Source organism: Xylocopa sonorina, unplaced genomic scaffold (genome assembly GCF_050948175.1).
Source record: "Xylocopa sonorina isolate GNS202 unplaced genomic scaffold, iyXylSono1_principal scaffold0240, whole genome shotgun sequence".
Classification (NCBI taxonomy): Eukaryota; Metazoa; Arthropoda; class Insecta; order Hymenoptera; family Apidae; genus Xylocopa; species Xylocopa sonorina.
Genome location: NW_027490311.1, coordinates 99,256 through 115,260, shown reverse-complemented (window position 1 = coordinate 115,260; position 16,005 = coordinate 99,256).

Sequence of the window (16,005 nt, the reverse complement as noted above, 5' to 3'; positions counted from 1 at the left end):
GCCCACCGAGAGTTAAAATTCCTACATTAACGGTAGTTTGACCAAAAAATTCCCATCGAGAGTTAAAATTCGTATACAGACGAAGGTTTGGAGAAAAAAACTCCAACCTAGTATTAAAATTCGTGTATTGACGATTGTTTGACAAAAAGAATTCAACAAATAGATAAAATTTGAATATTGACAGTAGTTTGAAGAAAAAAGTGCCCACCGAGAGTTAGAATCCGTACATTGGCGATAGTTTGACCCAAAAACTCCAACCGAGAGATAAATTTCGTTTATAGACGATAGCTTGAAGAAAAGATCTCCAACGTAGAGTTAAACTTCGTATATTAACGACTGTTGGACAAAAAGATTTCAACATATAGTTAAAATTTGAATATTCACAGTAGTTTCAAGAAAAAAGTGCCCACGGAGAGTTAAAATTCCTACATTGACTGTAGTTTGATCAAAAAATTCCCATCGAGAGTTAAAATTCGTATATAGACGATGGTTTGGAGAGAAAAATTCCAACCTAGTGTTAAAATTCGTGTATTGACGATTGTTTGACAAAAAGATTTCAACATATAGTTAAAATTTGAATATTCACAGTAGTATCAAGAAAAAAGTGCCCACCGAGAGTTAAAATTCCTACATTGACGGTAGTTTGATCAAAAAATTCCCATCGAGAGTTAAAATTCGTATATAGACGATGGTTTGGAGAGAAAAATTCCAACCTAGTGTTAAAATTCGTGTATTGACGATTGTATGACAAAAAGATTTCAACGGATAGTTAAAATTTGAATATTGACAGTAGTTTGAAGAAAAAAGTGCCCACCGAGAGTTAAAATTCGTACATTGACAGTAGTTTCACCAAAAAATTCACATCGAGAGTTAAAATTCGTATACAGACGAAGGTTTGGAGATAAAAATTCCAACCTACTATTAAAATTCGTGTGTTGACGATTGTTTGACAAAAAGATTTCTACAAATAGTTAAAATTTGAATATTGACAGTAGTTTGAAGAAAAAAGTGCCCACCGAGAGTTAAAATCCGTACATTGGCGATAGTTTGACCAAAAAACTCCAACCGAGAGATAAATTTCGTTTATAGACGATAGCTTGAAGAAAAGATCTCCAACGTAGAGTTAAACTTCGTATATTGACGACTGTTGGACAAAAAGATTTCAACATATAGTTAAAATTTGAATATTCACAGTAGTATCAAGAAAAAAGTGCCCACCGAGAGTTAAAATTCCTACATTGACGGTAGTTTGATCAAAAAATTCCCATCGAGAGTTAACATTCGTACATAGACGATGGTTTGGAGGGAAAAATTCCAACCTAGTGTTAAAATTCGTGTATTGACGATTGTTTGACAAAAAGATTTCAACAAATAGTTAAAATTTGAATATTGACAGTAGTTTGAAGAAATAAGTGCCCACCGAGAGATAAAATGCGTACAATGACGGTAGTTTGACCAAAAAATTCCCATCGAGAGCTAAAATTCGTATATAAACGACGGTTTGGAGAAAAAAATTCTACCTAGAGTTAAAATTGGTATATTGACGACTGTTCGACAAAAAGATTTCAACAAATAGTTAAAATTTGAATATTGACAGTAGTTTGAAGAAAAAAGTGCCCACCGAGAGTTAAAATTCGTACATTGACGGTAGTTTCACCAAAAAATTCCCATCGAGAGTTAAAATTCGTATACAGACGAAGGTTTGGAGAAAGAAATTACAACCTAGTATTAAAATTCGTGTGTTGACGATTGTTTGACAAAAAGATTTCAACAAATAGTTAAAATTTGAATATTGACAGTAGTTTGAAGAAAAATGTGCCTACCGAGAGTTAAAATTCCTACATTAACGGTAGTTTGACCAAAAACTTCCTATCGAGAGTTAAAATTCGTATACAGACGAAGGTTTGGAGAAAAAAACTCCAACCTAGTATTAAAATTCGTGTATTGACGATTGTTTGACAAAAAGAATTCAACAAATAGTTAAAATTTGAATATTGACAGTAGTTTGAAGAAAAAAGTGCCCACCGAGAGTTAAAATTCCTACATTGACGGTAGTTTGATCAAAAAATTCCCATCGAGAGTTAAAATTCGTATACAGACGAAGGTTTGGAGAAAAAAACTCCAACCTAGTGTTAAAATTCGTGTATTGACGATTGTTTGACAAAAAGATATCAACAAATAGTTAAAATTTGAATATTGACAGTAGTTTGAAGAAAAAAGTGCCCACCGAGAGTTAAGATTCGTACAATGACGGTAGTTTGACCAAGAAATTCCCATCGAGAGCTAAAATTCGTATATAAACGACGGTTTGGAGAAAAAAATTCCAACCTAGAGTTAAAATTCGTATATTGACGACTGTTCGACAAAAAGATTTCAACAAATAGTTAAAATTTGAATATTGACAGTAGTTTGAAGAAAAAAGTGCCCACCGAGAGTTAAAATTCGTACATTGACGGTAGTTTCACCAAAAAATTCCCATCGAGAGTTAAAATTCGTATACAGACGAAGGTTTGGAGAAAAAAATTCCAACCTAGTATAAAAATTCGTGTGTTGACGATTGTTTGACAAAAAGATTTCAACAAATAGTTAAAATTTGACTATTGACAGTAGTTTGAAGAAAAAAGTGCCCACCGAGAGTTAAAATTCCTACATTAACGGTAGTTTGACCAAAAAATTCCCATCGAGAGTTAAAATTCGTATACAGACGAAGGTTTGGAGAAAAAAACTCCAACCTAGTATTAAAATTCGTGTATTGACGATTGTTTGACAAAAAGAATTCAACAAATAGATAAAATTTGAATATTGACAGTAGTTTGAAGAAAAAAGTGCCCACCGAGAGTTAGAATCCGTACATTGGCGATAGTTTGACCAAAAAACTCCAACCGAGAGATAAATTTCGTTTATAGACGATAGCTTGAAGAAAAGATCTCCAACGTAGAGTTAAACTTCGTATATTAACGACTGTTGGACAAAAAGATTTCAACATATAGTTAAAATTTGAATATTCACAGTAGTTTCAAGAAAAAAGTGCCCACGGAGAGTTAAAATTCCTACATTGACTGTAGTTTGATCAAAAAATTCCCATCGAGAGTTAAAATTCGTATATAGACGATGGTTTGGAGAGAAAAATTCCAACCTAGTGTTAAAATTCGTGTATTGACGATTGTTTGACAAAAAGATTTCAACATATAGTTAAAATTTGAATATTCACAGTAGTATCAAGAAAAAAGTGCCCACCGAGAGTTAAAATTCCTACATTGACGGTAGTTTGATCAAAAAATTCCCATCGAGAGTTAAAATTCGTATATAGACGATGGTTTGGAGAGAAAAATTCCAACCTAGTGTTAAAATTCGTGTATTGACGATTGTATGACAAAAAGATTTCAACGGATAGTTAAAATTTGAATATTGACAGTAGTTTGAAGAAAAAAGTGCCCACCGAGAGTTAAAATTCGTACATTGACAGTAGTTTCACCAAAAAATTCACATCGAGAGTTAAAATTCGTATACAGACGAAAGTTTGGAGATAAAAATTCCAACCTACTATTAAAATTCGTGTGTTGACGATTGTTTGACAAAAAGATTTCTACAAATAGTTAAAATTTGAATATTGAGAGTAGTTTGAAGAAAAAAGTGCCCACCGAGAGTTAAAATTCCTACATTAACGGTAGTTTGACCAAAAAATTCCCATCGAGAGTTAAAATTCGTATACAGACGATGGTTTGGAGAAAAAAACTCCAGCCTAGTATTAAAATTCGTGTATTGACGATTGTTTGACAAAAAGATTTCAACAGATAGTTAAAATTTGAATATTGACAGTAGTTTGAAGAAAAAAGTGCCCACCGAGAGTTAAAATCCGTACATTGGCGATAGTTTGACCAAAAAACTCCAACCGAGAGATAAATTTCGTTTATAGACGATAGCTTGAAGAAAAGATCTCCAACGTAGAGTTAAACTTCGTATATTGACGACTGTTGGACAAAAAGATTTCAACATATAGTTAAAATTTGAATATTCACAGTAGTATCAAGAAAAAAGTGCCCACCGAGAGTTAAAATTCCTACATTGACGGTAGTTTGATCAAAAAATTCCCATCGAGAGTTAACATTCGTACATAGACGATGGTTTGGAGGGAAAAATTCCAACCTAGTGTTAAAATTCGTGTATTGACGATTGTTTGACAAAAAGATTTCAACAAATAGTTAAAATTTGAATATTGACAGTAGTTTGAAGAAATAAGTGCCCACCGAGAGATAAAATGCGTACAATGACGGTAGTTTGACCAAAAAATTCCCATCGAGAGCTAAAATTCGTATATAAACGACGGTTTGGAGAAAAAAATTCTACCTAGAGTTAAAATTGGTATATTGACGACTGTTCGACAAAAAGATTTCAACAAATAGTTAAAATTTGAATATTGACAGTAGTTTGAAGAAAAAAGTGCCCACCGAGAGTTAAAATTCGTACATTGACGGTAGTTTCACCAAAAAATTCCCATCGAGAGTTAAAATTCGTATACAGACGAAGGTTTGGAGAAAGAAATTACAACCTAGTATTAAAATTCGTGTGTTGACGATTGTTTGACAAAAAGATTTCAACAAATAGTTAAAATTTGAATATTGACAGTAGTTTGAAGAAAAATGTGCCTACCGAGAGTTAAAATTCCTACATTAACGGTAGTTTGACCAAAAAATTCCTATCGAGAGTTAAAATTCGTATACAGACGAAGGTTTGGAGAAAAAAACTCCAACCTAGTATTAAAATTCGTGTATTGACGATTGTTTGACAAAAAGAATTCAACAAATAGTTAAAATTTGAATATTGACAGTAGTTTGAAGAAAAAAGTGCCCACCGAGAGTTAAAATTCCTACATTGACGGTAGTTTGATCAAAAAATTCCCATCGAGAGTTAAAATTCGTATACAGACGAAGGTTTGGAGAAAAAAACTCCAACCTAGTGTTAAAATTCGTGTATTGACGATTGTTTGACAAAAAGATATCAACAAATAGTTAAAATTTGAATATTGACAGTAGTTTGAAGAAAAAAGTGCCCACCGAGAGTTAAGATTCGTACAATGACGGTAGTTTGACCAAGAAATTCCCATCGAGAGCTAAAATTCGTATATAAACGAAGGTTTGGAGAAAAAAACTCCAACCTAGTATTAAAATTCGTGTATTGACGATTGTTTGACAAAAAGAATTCAACAAATAGATAAAATTTGAATATTGACAGTAGTTTGAAGAAAAAAGTGCCCACCGAGAGTTAGAATCCGTACATTGGCGATAGTTTGACCAAAAAACTCCAACCGAGAGATAAATTTCGTTTATAGACGATAGCTTGAAGAAAAGATCTCCAACGTAGAGTTAAACTTCGTATATTAACGACTGTTGGACAAAAAGATTTCAACATATAGTTAAAATTTGAATATTCACAGTAGTTTCAAGAAAAAAGTGCCCACGGAGAGTTAAAATTCCTACATTGACTGTAGTTTGATCAAAAAATTCCCATCGAGAGTTAAAATTCGTATATAGACGATGGTTTGGAGAGAAAAATTCCAACCTAGTGTTAAAATTCGTGTATTGACGTTTGTTTGACAAAAAGATTTCAACATATAGTTAAAATTTGAATATTCACAGTAGTATCAAGAAAAAAGTGCCCACCGAGAGTTAAAATTCCTACATTGACGGTAGTTTGATCAAAAAATTCCCATCGAGAGTTAAAATTCGTATATTGACGATGGTTTGGAGAGAAAAATTCCAACCTAGTGTTAAAATTCGTGTATTGACGATTGTATGACAAAAAGATTTCAACGGATAGTTAAAATTTGAATATTGACAGTAGTTTGAAGAAAAAAGTGCCCACCGAGAGTTAAAATTCGTACATTGACAGTAGTTTCACCAAAAAATTCACATCGAGAGTTAAAATTCGTATACAGACGAAGGTTTGGAGATAAAAATTCCAACCTACTATTAAAATTCGTGTGTTGACGATTGTTTGACAAAAAGATTTCTACAAATAGTTAAAATTTGAATAGTGAGAGTAGTTTGAAGAAAAAAGTGCCCACCGAGAGTTAAAATTCCTACATTAACGGTAGTTTGACCAAAAAATTCCCATCGAGAGTTAAAATTCGTATACAGACGATGGTTTGGAGAAAAAAACTCCAGCCTAGTATTAAAATTCGTGTATTGACGATTGTTTGACAAAAAGATTTCAACAGATAGTTAAAATTTGAATATTGACAGTAGTTTGAAGAAAAAAGTGCCCACCGAGAGTTAAAATCCGTACATTGGCGATAGTTTGACCAAAAAACTCCAACCGAGAGATAAATTTCGTTTATAGACGATAGCTTGAAGAAAAGATCTCCAACGTAGAGTTAAACTTCGTATATTGACGACTGTTGGACAAAAAGATTTCAACATATAGTTAAAATTTGAATATTCACAGTAGTATCAAGAAAAAAGTGCCCACCGAGAGTTAAAATTCCTACATTGACGGTAGTTTGATCAAAAAATTCCCATCGAGAGTTAACATTCGTACATAGACGATGGTTTGGAGGGAAAAATTCCAACCTAGTGTTAAAATTCGTGTATTGACGATTGTTTGACAAAAAGATTTCAACAAATAGTTAAAATTTGAATATTGACAGTAGTTTGAAGAAAAAAGTGCCCACCGAGAGATAAAATGCGTACAATGACGGTAGTTTGACCAAAAAATTCCCATCGAGAGCTAAAATTCGTATATAAACGACGGTTTGGAGAAAAAAATTCCAACCTAGAGTTAAAATTCGTATATTGACGACTGTTCGACAAAAAGATTTCAACAAATAGTTAAAATTTGAATATTGACAGTAGTTTGAAGAAAAAAGTGCCCACCGAGAGTTAAAATTCGTACATTGACGGTAGTTTCACCAAAAAATTCCCATCGAGAGTTAAAATTCGTATACAGACGAAGGTTTGGAGAAAAAAATTCCAACCTAGTATAAAAATTCGTGTGTTGACGATTGTTTGACAAAAAGATTTCAACAAATAGTTAAAATTTGACTATTGACAGTAGTTTGAAGAAAAAAGTGCCCACCGAGAGTTAAAATTCCTACATTAACGGTAGTTTGACCAAAAAATTCCCATTGAGAGTTAAAATTCGTATACAGACGAAGGTTTGGAGAAAAAAATTCCAACCTAGTATAAAAATTCGTGTGTTGACGATTGTTTGACAAAAAGATTTCAACAAATAGTTAAAATTTGACTATTGACAGTAGTTTGAAGAAAAAAGTGCCCACCGAGAGTTAAAATTCCTACATTAACGGTAGGTTGACCAAAAAATTCCCATCGAGAGTTAAAATTCGTATACAGACGATGGTTTGAAGAAAAAAACTCCAGCCTAGTATTAAAATTCGTGTATTGACGATTGTTTGACAAAAAGATTTCAACACATAGTTAAAATTTGAATATTGACAGTAGTTTGAAGAAAAAAGTGCCCACCGAGAGTTAAAATTCGTACATTGACGTTAGTTTCACCAAAAAATTCCCATCGAGAGTTAAAATTCGTATACAGACGAAGGTTTGGAGAAAAAAATTCCAACCTAGTATAAAAATTCGCGTGTTGACGATTGTTTGACAAAAAGATTTCAACAAATAGATAAAATTTGGATATTGACAGTAGTTTGAAGAAAAAAGTGCCCACCGAGAGTTAGAATCCGTACATTGGCGATAGTTTGACCAAAAAATTCCAACCGAGAGATAAATTTCGTTTATAGACGATAGCTTGAAGAAAAGATCTCCAACGTAGAGTTAAACTTCGTATATTAACGACTGTTGGACAAAAAGATTTCAACATATAGTTAAAATTTGAATATTCACAGTAGTTTCAAGAAAAAAGTGCCCGCGGAGAGTTAAAATTCCTACATTGACGGTAGTTTGATCAAAAAATTCCCATCGAGAGTTAAAATTCGTATACAGACGAAGGTTTGGAGAAAAAAATTCCAACCTAGTATAAAAATTCGTGTGTTGACGATTGTTTGACAAAAAGATTTCAACGGATAGTTAAAATTTGACTATTGACAGTAGTTTGAAGAAAAAAGTGCCCACCGAGAGTTAAAATTCCTACATTAACAGTAGTTTGACCAAAAAATTCCCATTGAGAGTTAAAATTCGTATACAGACGAAGGTTTGGAGAAAAAAATTCCAACCTAGTATAAAAATTCGTGTGTTGACGATTGTTTGACAAAAAGATTTCAACAAATAGTTAAAATTTGACTATTGACAGTAGTTTGAAGAAAAAAGTGCCCACCGAGAGTTAAAATTCCTACATTAACGGTAGTTTGACCAAAAAATTCCCATTGAGAGTTAAAATTCGTATACAGACGAAGGTTTGGAGAAAAAAATTCCAACCTAGTATAAAAATTCGTGGGTTGACGATTGTTTGACAAAAAGATTTCAACAAATAGTTAAAATTTGACTATTGACAGTAGTTTGAAGAAAAAAGTGCCCACCGAGAGTTAAAATTCCTACATTAACGGTAGGTTGACCAAAAAATTCCCATCGAGAGTTAAAATTCGTATACAGACGATGGTTTGAAGAAAAAAACTCCAGCCTAGTATTAAAATTCGTGTATTGACGATTGTTTGACAAAAAGATTTCAACAGATAGTTAAAATTTGAATATTGACAGTAGTTTGAAGAAAAAAGTGCCCACCGAGAGTTAAAATTCGTACATTGACGTTAGTTTCACCAAAAAATTCCCATCGAGAGTTAAAATTCGTATACAGACGAAGGTTTGGAGAAAAAAATTCCAACCTAGTATAAAAATTCGCGTGTTGACGATTGTTTGACAAAAAGATTTCAACAAATAGATAAAATTTGGATATTGACAGTAGTTTGAAGAAAAAAGTGCCCACCGAGAGTTAGAATCCGTACATTGGCGATAGTTTGACCAAAAAATTCCAACCGAGAGATAAATTTCGTTTATAGACGATAGCTTGAAGAAAAGATCTCCAACGTAGAGTTAAACTTCGTATATTAACGACTGTTGGACAAAAAGATTTCAACATATAGTTAAAATTTGAATATTCACAGTAGTTTCAAGAAAAAAGTGCCCGCGGAGAGTTAAAATTCCTACATTGACGGTAGTTTGATCAAAAAATTCCCATCGAGAGTTAAAATTCGTATACAGACGAAGGTTTGGAGAAAAAAACTCCAACCTAGTGTTAAAATTCGTGTATTGACGATTGTTTGACAAAAAGATATCAACAAATAGTTAAAATTTGAATATTGACAGTAGTTTGAAGAAAAAAGTGCCCACCGAGAGATAAAATTCGTACATTGACGGTAGTTTGACCAAAAAATTCCCATCGAGAGCTAAAATTCGTATATAAACGACGGTTTGGAGAAAAAAATTCTACCTAGAGTTAAAATTGGTATATTGACGACTGTTCGACAAAGAGATTTCAACAAATAGTTAAAATTTGAATATTGACAGTAGTTTGAAGAAAAAAGTGCCCACCGAGAGTTAAAATTCGTACATTGACGGTAGTTTCACCAAAAAATTCCCATCGAGAGTTAAAATTCGTATACAGACGAAGGTTTGGAGAAAGAAATTACAACCTAGTATTAAAATTCGTGTGTTGACGATTGTTTGACAAAAAGATTTCAACAAATAGTTAAAATTTGAATATTGACAGTAGTTTGAAGAAAAATGTGCCTACCGAGAGTTAAAATTCCTACACTAACGGTAGTTTGACCAAAAAATTCCTATCGAGAGTTAAAATTCGTATACAGACGAAGGTTTGGAGAAAAAAACTCCAACCTAGTATTAAAATTCGTGTATTGACGATTGTTTGACAAAAAGAATTCAACAAATAGTTAAAATTTGAATATTGACAGTAGTTTGAAGAAAAAAGTGCACACCGAGAGTGAAAATTCCTACATTGACGGTAGTTTGATCAAAAAATTCCCATCGAGAGTTAACATTCGTATATAGACGATGGTTTGGAGGGAAAAATTCCAACCTAGTGTTAAAATTCGTGTATTGACGATTGTTTGACAAAAAGATTTCAACAAATAGTTAAAATTTGAATATTGACAGTAGTTTGAAGAAAAAAGTGCCCACCGAGAGATAAAATTCGTACATTGACGTTAGTTTCACCAAAAATTCCCATCGAGAGTTAAAATTCGTATACAGACGAAGGTTTGGAGAAAAAAATTCCAACCTAGTATAAAAATTCGCGTGTTGACGATTGTTTGACAAAAAGATTTCAACAAATAGATAAAATTTGAATATTGACAGTAGTTTGAAGAAAAAAGTGCCCACCGAGAGTTAGAATCCGTACATTGGCGATAGTTTGACCAAAAAATTCCAACCGAGAGATAAATTTCGTTTATAGACGATAGCTTGAAGAAAAGATCTCCAACGTAGAGTTAAACTTCGTATATTAACGACTGTTGGACAAAAAGATTTCAACATATAGCTAAAATTTGAATATTCACAGTAGTTTCAAGAAAAAAGTGCCCGCGGAGAGTTAAAATTCCTACATTGACTGTAGTTTGATCAAAAAATTCCCATCGAGAGTTAAAATTCGTATACAGACGAAGGTTTGGAGAAAAAAACTCCAACCTAGTGTTAAAATTCGTGTATTGACGATTGTTTGACAAAAAGATATCAACAAATAGTTAAAATTTGAATATTGACAGTAGTTTGAAGAAAAAAGTGCCCACCGAGAGTTAAGATTCGTACAATGACGGTAGTTTGACCAAGAAATTCCCATCGAGAGCTAAAATTCGTATATAAACGACGGTTTGGAGAAAAAAATTCCAACCTAGAGTTAAAATTCGTATATTGACGACTGTTCGACAAAAAGATTTCAACAAATAGTTAAAATTTGAATATTGACAGTAGTTTGAAGAAAAAGGTGCCCACCGAGAGTTAAAATTCGTACATTGACAGTAGTTTCACCAAAAAATTCACATCGAGAGTTAAAATTCGTATACAGACGAAGGTTTGGAGATAAAAATTCCAACCTACTATTAAAATTCGTGTGTTGACGATTGTTTGACAAAAAGATTTCTACAAATAGTTAAAATTTGAATATTGAGAGTAGTTTGAAGAAAAAAGTGCCCACCGAGAGTTAAAATTCCTACATTAACGGTAGTTTGACCAAAAAATTCCCATCGAGAGTTAAAATTCGTATACAGACGATGGTTTGGAGAAAAAAACTCCAGCCTAGTATTAAAATTCGTGTATTGACGATTGTTTGACAAAAAGATTTCAACAGATAGTTAAAATTTGAATATTGACAGTAGTTTGAAGAAAAAAGTGCCCACCGAGAGTTAAAATCCGTACATTGGCGATAGTTTGACCAAAAAACTCCAACCGAGAGATAAATTTCGTTTATAGACGATAGCTTGAAGAAAAGATCTCCAACGTAGAGTTAAACTTCGTATATTGACGACTGTTGGACAAAAAGATTTCAACATATAGTTAAAATTTGAATATTCACAGTAGTATCAAGAAAAAAGTGCCCACCGAGAGTTAAAATTCCTACATTGACGGTAGTTTGATCAAAAAATTCCCATCGAGAGTTAACATTCGTACATAGACGATGGTTTGGAGGGAAAAATTACAACCTAGTGTTAAAATTCGTGTATTGACGATTGTTTGACAAAAAGATTTCAACAAATAGTTAAAATTTGAATATTGACAGTAGTTTGAAGAAAAAAGTGCCCACCGAGAGATAAAATGCGTACAATGACGGTAGTTTGACCAAAAAATTCCCACCGAGAGCTAAAATTCGTATATAAACGACGGTTTGGAGAAAAAAATTCCAACCTAGAGTTAAAATTCGTATATTGACGACTGTTCGACAAAAAGATTTCAACAAATAGTTAAAATTTGAATATTGACAGTAGTTTGAAGAAAAAAGTGCCCACCGAGAGTTAAAATTCGTACATTGACGTTAGTTTCACCAAAAAATTCCCATCGAGAGTTAAAATTCGTATACAGACGAAGGTTTGGAGAAAAAAATTCCAACCTAGTATAAAAATTCGCGTGTTGACGATTGTTTGACAAAAAGATTTCAACAAATAGATAAAATTTGGATATTGACAGTAGTTTGAAGAAAAAAGTGCCCACCGAGAGTTAGAATCCGTACATTGGCGATAGTTTGACCAAAAAATTCCAACCGAGAGATAAATTTCGTTTATAGACGATAGCTTGAAGAAAAGATCTCCAACGTAGAGTTAAACTTCGTATATTAACGACTGTTGGACAAAAAGATTTCAACATATAGTTAAAATTTGAATATTCACAGTAGTTTCAAGAAAAAAGTGCCCGCGGAGAGTTAAAATTCCTACATTGACGGTAGTTTGATCAAAAAATTCCCATCGAGTGTTAAAATTCGTATACAGACGAAGGTTTGGAGAAAAAAACTCCAACCTAGTGTTAAAATTCGTGTATTGACGATTGTTTGACAAAAAGATATCAACAAATAGTTAAAATTTGAATATTGACAGTAGTTTGAAGAAAAAAGTGCCCACCGAGAGATAAAATTCGTACATTGACGGTAGTTTCACCAAAAAATTCCCATCGAGAGTTAAAATTCGTATACAGACGAAGGTTTGGAGAAAGAAATTACAACCTAGTATTAAAATTCGTGTGTTGACGATTGTTTGACAAAAAGATTTCAACAAATAGTTAAAATTTGAATATTGACAGTAGTTTGAAGAAAAATGTGCCTACCGAGAGTTAAAATTCCTACACTAACGGTAGTTTGACCAAAAAATTCCTATCGAGAGTTAAAATTCGTATACAGACGAAGGTTTGGAGAAAAAAACTCCAACCTAGTATTAAAATTCGTGTATTGACGATTGTTTGAAAAAAAGAATTCAACAAATAGTTAAAATTTGAATATTGACAGTAGTTTGAAGAAAAAAGTGCCCACCGAGAGTTAAAATTCCTACATTGACGGTAGTTTGATCAAAAAATTCCCATCGAGAGTTAACATTCGTATATAGACGATGGTTTGGAGGGAAAAATTCCAACCTAGTGTTAAAATTCGTGTATTGACGATTGTTTGACAAAAAGATTTCAACAAATAGTTAAAATTTGAATATTGACAGTAGTTTGAAGAAAAAAGTGCCCACCGAGAGATAAAATTCGTACATTGACGTTAGTTTCACCAAAAAATTCCCATCGAGAGTTAAAATTCGTATACAGACGAAGGTTTGGAGAAAAAAATTCCAACCTAGTATAAAAATTCGCGTGTTGACGATTGTTTGACAAAAAGATTTCAACAAATAGATAAAATTTGAATATTGACAGTAGTTTGAAGAAAAAAGTGCCCACCGAGAGTTAGAATCCGTACATTGGCGATAGTTTGACCAAAAAATTCCAACCGAGAGATAAATTTCGTTTATAGACGATAGCTTGAAGAAAAGATCTCCAACGTAGAGTTAAACTTCGTATATTAACGACTGTTGGACAAAAAGATTTCAACATATAGCTAAAATTTGAATATTCACAGTAGTTTCAAGAAAAAAGTGCCCGCGGAGAGTTAAAATTCCTACATTGACTGTAGTTTGATCAAAAAATTCCCATCGAGAGTTAAAATTCGTATACAGACGAAGGTTTGGAGAAAAAAACTCCAACCTAGTGTTAAAATTCGTGTATTGACGATTGTTTGACAAAAAGATATCAACAAATAGTTAAAATTTGAATATTGACAGTAGTTTGAAGAAAAAAGTGCCCACCGAGAGTTAAGATTCGTACAATGACGGTAGTTTGACCAAGAAATTCCCATCGAGAGCTAAAATTCGTATATAAACGACGGTTTGGAGAAAAAAATTCCAACCTAGAGTTAAAATTCGTATATTGACGACTGTTCGACAAAAAGATTTCAACAAATAGTTAAAATTTGAATATTGACAGTAGTTTGAAGAAAAAAGTGCCCACCGAGAGTTAAAATTCGTACATTGACAGTAGTTTCACCAAAAAATTCACATCGAGAGTTAAAATTCGTATACAGACGAAGGTTTGGAGATAAAAATTCCAACCTACTATTAAAATTCGTGTGTTGACGATTGTTTGACAAAAAGATTTCTACAAATAGTTAAAATTTGAATATTGAGAGTAGTTTGAAGAAAAAAGTGCCCACCGAGAGTTAAAATTCCTACATTAACGGTAGTTTGACCAAAAAATTCCCATCGAGAGTTAAAATTCGTATACAGACGATGGTTTGGAGAAAAAAACTCCAGCCTAGTATTAAAATTCGTGTATTGACGATTGTTTGACAAAAAGATTTCAACAGATAGTTAAAATTTGAATATTGACAGTAGTTTGAAGAAAAAAGTGCCCACCGAGAGTTAAAATCCGTACATTGGCGATAGTTTGACCAAAAAAATCCAACCGAGAGATAAATTTCGTTTATAGACGATAGCTTGAAGAAAAGATCTCCAACGTAGAGTTAAACTTCGTATATTGACGACTGTTGGACAAAAAGATTTCAACATATAGTTAAAATTTGAATATTCACAGTAGTATCAAGAAAAAAGTGCCCACCGAGAGTTAAAATTCCTACATTGACGGTAGTTTGATCAAAAAATTCCCATCGAGAGTTAACATTCGTACATAGACGATGGTTTGGAGGGAAAAATTACAACCTAGTGTTAAAATTCGTGTATTGACGATTGTTTGACAAAAAGATTTCAACAAATAGTTAAAATTTGAATATTGACAGTAGTTTGAAGAAAAAAGTGCCCACCGAGAGATAAAATGCGTACAATGACGGTAGTTTGACCAAAAAATTCCCACCGAGAGCTAAAATTCGTATATAAACGACGGTTTGGAGAAAAAAATTCCAACCTAGAGTTAAAATTCGTATATTGACGACTGTTCGACAAAAAGATTTCAACAAATAGTTAAAATTTGAATATTGACAGTAGTTTGAAGAAAAAAGTGCCCACCGAGAGTTAAAATTCGTACATTGACGTTAGTTTCACCAAAAAATTCCCATCGAGAGTTAAAATTCGTATACAGACGAAGGTTTGGAGAAAAAAATTCCAACCTAGTATAAAAATTCGCGTGTTGACGATTGTTTGACAAAAAGATTTCAACAAATAGATAAAATTTGGATATTGACAGTAGTTTGAAGAAAAAAGTGCCCACCGAGAGTTAAAATTCCTACATTAACGGTAGTTTGACCAAAAAATTCCCATTGAGAGTTAAAATTCGTATACAGACGAAGGTTTGGAGAAAAAAATTCCAACCTAGTATAAAAATTCGTGTGTTGACGATTGTTTGACAAAAAGATTTCAACAAATAGTTAAAATTTGACTATTGACAGTAGTTTGAAGAAAAAAGTGCCCACCGAGAGTTAAAATTCCTACATTAACGGTAGGTTGACCAAAAAATTCCCATCGAGAGTTAAAATTCGTATACAGACGATGGTTTGAAGAAAAAAACTCCAGCCTAGTATTAAAATTCGTGTATTGACGATTGTTTGACAAAAAGATTTCAACAGATAGTTAAAATTTGAATATTGACAGTAGTTTGAAGAAAAAAGTGCCCACCGAGAGTTAAAATTCGTACATTGACGTTAGTTTCACCAAAAAATTCCCATCGAGAGTTAAAATTCGTATACAGACGAAGGTTTGGAGAAAAAAATTCCAACCTAGTATAAAAATTCGCGTGTTGACGATTGTTTGACAAAAAGATTTCAACAAATAGATAAAATTTGGATATTGACAGTAGTTTGAAGAAAAAAGTGCCCACCGAGAGTTAGAATCCGTACATTGGCGATAGTTTGACCAAAAAATTCCAACCGAGAGATAAATTTCGTTTATAGACGATAGCTTGAAGAAAAGATCTCCAACGTAGAGTTAAACTTCGTATATTAACGACTGTTGGACAAAAAGATTTCAACATATAGTTAAAATTTGAATATTCACAGTAGTTTCAAGAAAAAAGTGCCCGCGGAGAGTTAAAATTCCTACATTGACGGTAGTTTGATCAAAAAATT